The sequence below is a fragment of the Chiloscyllium plagiosum genome, chromosome 24, assembly GCF_004010195.1.
Source record: "Chiloscyllium plagiosum isolate BGI_BamShark_2017 chromosome 24, ASM401019v2, whole genome shotgun sequence".
Taxonomy (NCBI): Eukaryota; Metazoa; Chordata; class Chondrichthyes; order Orectolobiformes; family Hemiscylliidae; genus Chiloscyllium; species Chiloscyllium plagiosum.
This window is the reverse complement of record NC_057733.1, coordinates 7900336-7910708: the sequence shown is the minus strand read 5'-3', so window position 1 is coordinate 7910708 and position 10373 is coordinate 7900336.

Here is a 10373-nt window from a genome sequence, read left to right as displayed (position 1 = left end):
CATGGACAATGAGAGCTCTCCCAGCCAGTGACTCTGACATTCCATGAACAATGAGGGCTCTCCCAGCCAGTGACTCCCACATTCCATGAACAATGGGAGCTCTCCCAGCCAGTGACTCCCACATTCCATGAACAATGAGGGCACTCCGAGCCAGTGACTGCCACATTCCATGGACAATGAGAGCTCTCCCAGCCAATGACTCCGACATTCCATGAACAATGAGAGCTCTCCCAGCCAGTGACTCCCACATTCCATGGACAATGAGAGCTCTCCCAGCCAGTGACTCCCACATTCCATGAACAATGAGAGCTCTCCCACATTCCATGGACAATGAGAGCTCTCCGATCCGGTGACTCCCACATTCCATGAACAATGAGAGCTCTCCCACATTCCATGGACAATGAGAGCTCTCCGATCCGGTGACTCCCACATTCCATGAACAATGAGAGCTCTCCCACATTCCATGGACAATGAGAGCTCTCCGATCCGGTGACTCCCACATTCCATGAACAATGAGAGCTCTCCCACATTCCATGGACAATGAGAGCTCTCCGATCCGGTGACTCCCACATTCCATGAACAATGAGAGCTCTCCCACATTCCATGGACAATGAGAGCTCTCCGATCCGGTGACTCCCACATTCCATGAACAATGAGAGCTCTCCCACATTCCATGGACAATGAGAGCTCTCCGATCCGGTGACTCCCACATTCCATGAACAATGAGAGCTCTCCCACATTCCATGGACAATGAGAGCTCTCCGATCCGGTGACTCCCACATTCCATGAACAATGAGAGCTCTCCCACATTCCATGGACAATGAGAGCTCTCCGATCCGGTGACTCCCACATTCCATGAACAATGAGAGCTCTCCCACATTCCATGGACAATGAGAGCTCTCCGATCCGGTGACTCCCACATTCCATGAACAATGAGAGCTCTCCCACATTCCATGGACAATGAGAGCTCTCCGATCCGGTGACTCCCACATTCCATGAACAATGAGAGCTCTCCCACATTCCATGGACAATGAGAGCTCTCCGATCCGGTGACTCCCACATTCCATGAACAATGAGAGCTCTCCCACATTCCATGGACAATGAGAGCTCTCCGATCCGGTGACTCCCACATTCCATGAACAATGAGAGCTCTCCCACATTCCATGGACAATGAGAGCTCTCCGATCCGGTGACTCCCACATTCCATGAACAATGAGAGCTCTCCCACATTCCATGGACAATGAGAGCTCTCCGATCCGGTGACTCCCACATTCCATGAACAATGAGAGCTCTCCCACATTCCATGGACAATGAGAGCTCTCCGATCCGGTGACTCCCACATTCCATGAACAATGAGAGCTCTCCCACATTCCATGGACAATGAGAGCTCTCCGATCCGGTGACTCCCACATTCCATGAACAATGAGAGCTCTCCCACATTCCATGGACAATGAGAGCTCTCCGATCCGGTGACTCCCACATTCCATGAACAATGAGAGCTCTCCCACATTCCATGGACAATGAGAGCTCTCCGATCCGGTGACTCCCACATTCCATGAACAATGAGAGCTCTCCCACATTCCATGGACAATGAGAGCTCTCCGATCCGGTGACTCCCACATTCCATGAACAATGAGAGCTCTCCGATCCGGTGACTCCCACATTCCATGGACAATGAGAGCTCTCCGATCCGGTGACTCCCACATTCCATGGACAATGAGAGCTCTCCGATCCGGTGACTCCCACATTCCATGGACAATGAGAGCTCTCCGATCCGGTGACTCCCACATTCCATGGACAATGAGAGCTCTCCGATCCGGTGACTCCCACATTCCATGGACAATGAGAGCTCTCCGATCCGGTGACTCCCACATTCCATGGACAATGAGAGCTCTCCGATCCGGTGACTCCCACATTCCATGGACAATGAGAGCTCTCCGATCCGGTGACTCCCACATTCCATGGACAATGAGAGCTCTCCGATCCGGTGACTCCCACATTCCATGAACAATGAGAGCTCTCCGATCCGGTGACTCCCACATTCCATGGACAATGAGAGCTCTCCGATCCGGTGACTCCCACATTCCATGAACAATGGGAGCTCTCCCACATTCCATGAACAATGAATTAGAGAGTTAACCTATCTTTGTTGTTTGGTGCAAAATGTGTGACAGTGAAATGGAAGCCAGTTCAACATTCCTCTCCATGATTGATCCTCCTTGATTTCAAAGGGGATTAAATATTTGGAAGGATCAACAGGGTGTCAAGTCTTCATCTGTTTCACATTACTGCAACAATTCAAAAATGTGCCACTGTTGTCTACCTAAGGATACTGTATAAACTACCATGTGACTTATTAAGTAGACCATAAGAACAGCAGGAGACCATTCATCTCCTTGAGTCATCTGTACTATTCCATTCGATCAAGACTGATCTATATCCTAACTCCAGCTGGCAGCCTTGGGTCTGCAATATTGAGTAATGAAAATCTATCAATGTCACTGCAGAGGTTTTACATTAATCTAGAATCAGCAGATTGGTTTGGTGGAAGGACTTCCAGATTTCCAGAAACTTGACTCCAAAGTTCTTCACATTTGCTGATGTGAAGTAGACATTCACACACACACTTTTTGCTTTTTCCTCAAAGAGTCTGACACTGGAGAGCTGCCATTATGGTTAAGGAGGAGACTTGCCCTTTTCACCATCCCCCAGTGTAGTGGACAGATTGACAGGTTAATCATCAGCCCATTTGCCAGTGTTATAAACTCACCTTTCATGGCTGGGAGCTGGATTTGAACCCAAAGCCACTGTCCCAAAGGAATGGACACTACCCACTATGCCATAAGACTTCCAAATATGCAACTTGCTTGATATGATGATTGCACCTGGATATTATGCCTGAGCAGCTTAGATCAATTTTAAGGGTATGGCTCTTCCAGATTCCTCCACTTGAGAAAATAGTTCTCCCGATCTCCTGTTTCAATTTCATTACATACGGTGATTGGATCACCCCTTAAACTTCCAAATTCAGAGAATAAAAGCTACTTTGTGCAATCTGCCCTCATTACTGAACCTTTCCAACCCAGAAACAGGTTATAAGTCAAACCCTCCATTCCCAGCAACATCCTGGTAAACCTCTTCTGAACCCTCTGCAATTTAATAATATCCTTCGATTAACTGGACGACCAAAACTGGGCACAGTACTCCAGAAGAGGCCTCACAATCTCACAAACTATCAAGGGAAGAAAGGCTTCCATTTATAAGGTCTTAATCATGTCTTAAAAATGCTTGACCATGATGTGGTGTGGCTTCTTTGGGCCTTAACATAAACTAGGCCAGGCTTCTTACTACCAGTAAGACTGTTTGTTGTTACACTATGCAAGATGGTCAGGCTACAGAGCAGTACGCTCTGACTTGTACAAGCCCCAAGTTCTTGACAGAATCCCACCACTGAGGACACAGTCAATATCACAGCTTACCTCAGAGAGTCATTAAACCCTCTCACTGCACTGTGTATAATCATGAGAATGTAAAAGAAAGACTTGCATTTATTTAGGACTGTTCATTGCTCAATGTGGTGCTTGGGAATTCCGGTCACTTTTAAATTTGTGAGGAAATAATCTTATGGGAGTGTAGCAACTATTGATTTACAACTGGCCAGCAGCCATTTTGGATGAGCAGACATCCCTCAAGTGGTAATGTGTATCATGACCAGTTAATTTGTTTCTCATGGCGTTGGGAGAATGTTGCCGGGACACTGAAGTGCTTCCTCCAATCTGAGGTCTTTAACATTCTGAACCACTGAAGCAGGCAGATGGGACCTCTACAGTGTTGACTTGGCTCTCCTTCCAACCTTCTGGAGTGAAGCTGCTGAATCAGAGGAGAGGCTTCTTTTTCAATTTATTTCGTTGTCAGGATGGGAGCAACACTGGGCAGGTCACAAATATTCCCCTTCTGTAGTGAGACAGTAGCAGGTGACCTACTGCGGCCCTTTTCATAATGGTGGGTCCACAGTCAGGGGAAGCCCATCAACAGTGAGGTCAGATATTCAGACTGTGTTGGCATTTGCCTGGGGGTGGGGGGCTGATGATGTTCCCATGATGCAACTGTTCTTGATAATCTCAGTGCCACAGTTGATGACATGGGAGATGTTGCCAGAAGCTGATTGCATTGCCAAGTTATGGAGTAATAGCAGGAGAAAGGTTTGTGGCAAATGGAGTGTTTTGGTTAAAGATCCAGCATTAAAAAACCCATAACTCCTGAATATCTTTGTACATCAGACAGTCGCATTAAATTATGTATTGCTGCTTATACAATCGAGTTTTGCAGTCACTGCAAAATGCAAAAAGCTATATCAAGAATGTTGCATTGTAAATGCTCACTGTTATTATCATTACAAATCAGGGAGCAGTTTAAAGTTCATCCAAAACATTTAAAACAAATTAATCTGTTTTGAGAAAGACAGGCGGACCATACAATTAAAATTTTAACAACTTTTCAATGTTTTGAAGTGTTTGTTTAATTGGCATCATTGCTTGAGTGTCTGGGCTCAGTTTGGGCTTTCCCACTGGGGAGAGTGCAGGAAATAAAGAGGTTCCATGCTGATGGATTAGATTTGACACAATGTTATGATCAAGACACTTCAATTGCAGTGTTACATTGGCTTTTAGCACCAAAGAGAAAAGGTTCAGCCTGCATTTTATGGTAAACATAATGTGGAGTCTTTTGCTGTTATTCATTTACCTACATTCCTGGGTTTAGGTATAAAAAATGATTTGGAAGTTTCTTGGAATATTAGCCTTTATTTCGGGAGGGTAGAAGTTAAATAACAGCTGTGCCTGAGTTGTGGTGAGGCTCCATGGTTATTATATTCCAGCCTAGGTTCCAAACTTCGGTAAGGATGGTCTAGCCCCTTGGAAAGAGTATGCTGCATATCTGCCAGAATTGAATTGAATTGGCTTTATTGTCAAATGAGTACAATGAAAAATTTACAAGCCACCACTTACAGCACCATCTTAAGTACAAGATACCTGGGTACAATGTTTTCAGTTACAGTGTAACAATGTGACCAAAATACAGTGTCATCTTAGGTTCAGAGAACCTCGGTACAATCCTTAGTTACAGAATAGAGAAGTGAAGAAAAATTGTTGTAGAGTCATAGAGATGTACAGCACAGAAACAGACCCTTCAGTCCAACCCGTCCATGCCGACCAGATATCCCAACCCAATCTAGTCCCACCTGCCAGCACCTGGCCCCTATCCCTCGAAACCGTTCCTATTCATTTACCCATCCAGATACCTTTTAAATGTTATAATTGTACCTTCCTCCACCACTTCCTCTGGCAGCTCATTCCATACATGTACCATCCTCTGTGTGAAAAGTTGCCCCTTGGATCTCTTTTATATCTTTCCCCTCTCGCCCTAAACCTATGCCCTCTAGTTCTGGACTCCCTGACCCCAGGGAAAAGACTTTGTCTATTAATCCTATCCATGCCCATCTTGATTTTATAAATCTCTGTAAGGTCACCCCTCAGCCTCTGACGCTCCAGGGAAAACAGCCCCAGCCTGTTCAACCTCTACATTACAGCTATACAGAACAACCTCAATTATTCAAACGAGACAGTCCGGGAGTATTTTATGCGGATAAGTGATTGTTCGGATAACGGATAATGTTTCTCCAGGACCTTGAGATCTTGTTCGGATAATCCGAAATTCAGATAATTGAGGTTGGGAGAACCGAGGTTGTTTTGTATACAGTATTACCATTGGTCAGGAAAACAAGAAACAAAGTTGCAAAATCAATCATCACAGTCTCTCTGCAAGGGCTGTCATGATGTGTCAGACTGGGGTAGATAAAGTCAGAAGTCACACGACACCAGGTTATAATCCAACGGGTTTATTTGAAACCACACAAGCTTTCGGAGCACAGTCCTTTCGTCAGGTGCAGTGAGAGAGCAGGGCACACAGACACAGAGTTTATACGCAGAAGGATCAAGGGTAGAGCAATGCAAACATCATAGAACTGGTGTGAGTGAAGTGTCAGATCATGTATCTCTGCAGGTTACCTGGCGTGTTAGATGGTGTGTAGAGTGTTTATAAAGTCAATGTCAGTGCTGTGCTGTCATTACAATCAGGCAGAGCGATAGGAATATACAAAAGGTGACATCTCAGGTCAGACACTGATTTGTAGGTGTGAGCACAGCACCGGCATTGACTACTTTACACACCATCTAACCTTTTGGGTCATCTGCAGAGACACATTATCTGACAGTCCACTCACACCAGTTGTATGATCTTCTGACCTTTCTGCTCCTTGATCTCTCCAAAAGTTTGTGAGATTTCAAATGAACCTGTTGGACGAGAACCTGGTGGCATGTGACCAAGGGCTGTCCGCAGCAGACCAGCACAGGGGGCTTCCATGTGGTCTGACCACTGGTTTCAGCATGCTCTGCACTGGGCCATTGCCCTTGCTCTGGGTTGCTGGTCACTGGTGTCCCTGCTTCCGAGGTTAGGCCTCTGTCACTTGCCAATGTTTTTGTTGGTCGCTCCTGTTCTCTTTGTGTGTGGAGATGTGACCCGATTGTAACACAGAAATGCAACTTGGCTCTATGGAAAATATCTCTATCTCAGCCAGGAAATTGATAAGTATCTTTTGAACCTCCCCTGCCCTTCACTCCCTGATTCTTACTTCCCAGACTTCCATAATTTCCCCTCTCCCCAACATCCAATGTTTCAGGGACAGTTCCTGTGGGAACCCTGAAATGCAAGAAAGCCCTTTCTCCTGATGGAATTCCTGTTGGCTAAGAATGGATTTCGAAATTGAGGCATACCCATGGGGCCTGAAGGCAAAGACCAAGTGGTTAGAATCTGGATGATGGATACATTATTAGCTGCTACATTAATGATTCCCACCACAAATTAAAATTAGGCTCAAGAGTTATTAGTAGTTTGAACTAATACATGTGGCTGTGAGCGATGTGATATTTTATTCACCTTATGAAGGAAGAATGGTGTTTTATTGCCCATTGGACACATCATCTTGCTGCAAAAATAAACCTCACAAAAAGGTATCAACAACCTGGGGCATCTCATCGCTCTTGTCCTAAAATACCTTGTGAATCAATATCCAAAGTAGACAACTGATTTATTCGCTGAATTGGTAGGAATAAAAGATTATTTTCCAGATGTCATGCCTTTCAGCAGAATGCTGCTCATTTTAGTATTGATATTCCACAACACACAAGCCCATCAGAAGTCATCACCAAAGACACCATAACTAATACTAAAGTCGCCATTACATCAGGGGCATGTGGTGTAGTGTTAATAGAAGAGTAACCCAGAAGCATTGTGTTCATACAGTAGAAGTAACTGGTATATTTCCCCGTATAGTGGCTCCTGAATAGATGTGACCTTTTCATTTGCAAGAAATTAATTACATCAGTGATTTAAGTTGGCAAATGGAGTATAACGTGGGAAAATGTGAAATTATTTATTTCGGAAGGAAGATCAAAAGTGCAAAGGACCAAAGCTGGTGGTGTCATCGACAATGAAGAAGGTTACCTCAGATAATAACGGGACCTTGATCAGATGGGCCAATGCGCCAAGGGGTGGCTGATCGAGGTCATCTAGATGAGTGTGAGGTGTGACATTTTGGGAAGGCAAATCAGGCAGGAACTAACAGACTAAATGGTAAGGTCCTGGGGAGTGTTGCTAAAGAAAGAGAGCTTGGAGTGCAGGTATGTAGTTCCTTGAAAGTGGAGTCACAGGTGGACAGGATAATGAAGAAGGTGTTTAGTACGCTTGCTTTTATCTGTCAGTTCATTGAGTATTGGCATTGGGAGGTCATGTTGCGGCTGTACAGGACATTAGTTAGGCCACTTTTGGAATACTGCGTTCAATTCTGGTCCCCCTGCTATAGGAAAGATGTTGTGAAACTTGAAACGGTTCCGAAAAGATTTCCAAGGATGCTGCCAGGGTTGGAATGTTGGAGCTACAGGAAGACGTTGAATAGGCTGGGGTTGTTTTTCTTGGAGCGTTGGAGGCTGAGGGGTGACCTTATAAAATTTTAAAATCATGAGGGACATGGATAGGGTGAATAGTCAATGTCACTTCCCCAGGTTAGGGGAGTCCAAAACTAGAGGGCATAGGTTTAAGGTGAGAGGGGAAAGATTTAAAAGAGACCCAAGGGACAATGTTTTCACACAGAGGGCTGTACGTATATGGAATGAGCTGCTGGAGGAAGTGTTGGTGTCTGGTACAATTACAATATTTAAAAGGCATCTGGATGGGTACATGAATAAGAATGGTTTAGAGGGATGGGAGCTAAATTCTGGCAAATGGGACTAGATTAATTTAGGATATCTGGTCAGCATGGATGAGTTGGACCAAAGGGTCTGTTTCCATGCTGTATATAGAACTTAGAACATAGAACAATTCAGCGCAGAACAGGCCCTTCGGCCCTCAATGTAGTGCCGACCTGTGAACTATTCTCAGCTCGTCCCCCTACACTATCCCATCATCATCCATGTGCTTATCCAAGGATTGTTTAAATCTCCCTAATGTGGCTGAGTTGACTACATTAGCAGGTAGGGCATTCCACACCTTTACCACTCTCTGCGTAAAGAACCTGCCTCTGACATCTGTCTTAAATCTATCACTCCTCAATTTATAGTTATGCCCCCTCGTACAAGTTGATGTCATCGTCCTCGGAAAAAGACTTTCACTGTCTACCCTATCTAATCCTCTGACCATCTTGTATGTCTCTATCAAATCCCCTCTTAGCCTTCTTCTTTCCAATGAGAACAGACCCAAGTCTCTCAGCCTTTCCTCATAAGACCTTCCCTCCAGACCAGGCAACATCCTGGTAAATCTCCTCTGCACCTTTTCCAATGGTTCCACATTCTTCCCGAAATATGGCGGCCAGAACTGTACATAATATTCCAAGTGTGGCCACACTAGCGTTTTGTATGGTTGCAAAATGATATTACGGCTCCAGAACTCAATCCTTCTACCAATGAAACCTAACACACCGTATGCCTTCTTAGCAGCACTCTCCACCTGGGTGGCAACTTTCAGGGATCTATGTATATGGACTCCAAGATCCCTCTGCACATCCACATTACCAAGAATCTTTCCATTGACCCAGTACTCTGCCTTCCTGTTATTCTTCCCAAAGTGCATCACCTCACATTTAGTTGCATTGAACTCCATTTGCCACCTCTCAGCCCAATTCTGCAGTTTATCTAAGTCCCCCTGCAACATTCTTCCACACTGTCCACCAACTTTAGTGTCATCTGCAAATTTGCTAATCTATTCACCTATGCCTGCGTCTAAGTCATTTATAAATATGACAAACAGACCCTGGAGTCACACCACTAGTAACAAGACTCCAGGCTGAATATTTTCCATCAACACCAATTGCTGCCTTCTTTCAGAAAGCCAGTTTCTAATCCAAACTGCTAAATCACCCTCAATTCCATGCCTCTGCATTTTCTCCAACAGCCTACTATATGGCACCTTATCAAAGGCTTTACTCAAGTCCATGTATATCACGTCAACTGCCCTACCCTCATCTATATGTTTGGTTACCTTCTCAAAAACCTCAATGAGGTTTGTGAGACACGACCTGCCCTTGACAAAACCATGTTGACTATGTGACATCAAATTGTTGCTTGCTAGGTGATTATAAATTGTATCTCTTATAATCCTTTCCAAAACCTTTCTTACAACAGAAGTAAGGCTCACTGGTCTATAATTAGCTGGGTCTTCTCTGCTGCCCCTCTTGGAAAAGGGCACAAAATTTGCAATCCTCCAGTCCTCTGGTACTAAACCTGTAGACAATGTCAGGGTGGCACGATGGCAAGCACTGCTGCCTCACAGTGCCAGAGGCCCGGGTTCAATTCCCGTCTCGGGCAACTCTCTGTGTGGAGTTTGCACGTTCTCCCCGTGTCTGCGTGGGTTTCCTCTGGGTGATCTGATTTCCTCTCACAGTCCAAAGATGGGCAGGCCAGGTGAATTGGCCATGCTAAATTGCCCGTAGTGTTAGGTGAAAGGGTAAATGTAGGGGAATGGGTCTGGGTGGGTTGCTCTTCAGAGGGTCAGTGTGGACTTGTTGGGCCGAAGGGCCTGTTTCCACACTGTAAGCAATCTAATCTAATCTAAATATCAAAGCCAAAGGCTCTGCTATCTCCTCCCTCGCTTCCCAGAGAATCCTCGGATAAATCCTATCCAGCCCAGGGGACTTGTTTACTTTCACTCCTTCTAGAATTGATAACGCCTGTTCGTAACTAACCTCGATCCTTTCTAGTCTAAAATCTCGTACCTCATTCTTCTCCTCTACAATATTCTCCTTTTCCTGAGTGAAAACCGATGAG